A 231-nucleotide genomic window follows, 5' to 3' on the forward strand; every position below is an offset into this window, starting at 1 on the left:
GTCCTCCCCCCGCGCGCCGCGGCGGCGCAGGAACGTTCCGGCGGCCGCGAGCGTGGGCCGCGGGGGCGGGGCGCGCAGGGGGCCGAGCATCCCCCGGCCAGGTTAAGGACCACCTGTCCCGCCTCCTGCCCGCGGGGAGCGTGGGCTCCCCGGGATCTGAGGACCTTGGTGTTTGTGTATTCTTCCTAAAACGTCGGCGTGGAGGCCTCCGGCCGCGGCGGCGACCCTCTG

Source organism: Nyctereutes procyonoides, unplaced genomic scaffold, assembly GCF_905146905.1.
Source record: "Nyctereutes procyonoides isolate TBG_1078 unplaced genomic scaffold, NYPRO_anot_genome, whole genome shotgun sequence".
Lineage (NCBI taxonomy): Eukaryota > Metazoa > Chordata > Mammalia > Carnivora > Canidae > Nyctereutes > Nyctereutes procyonoides.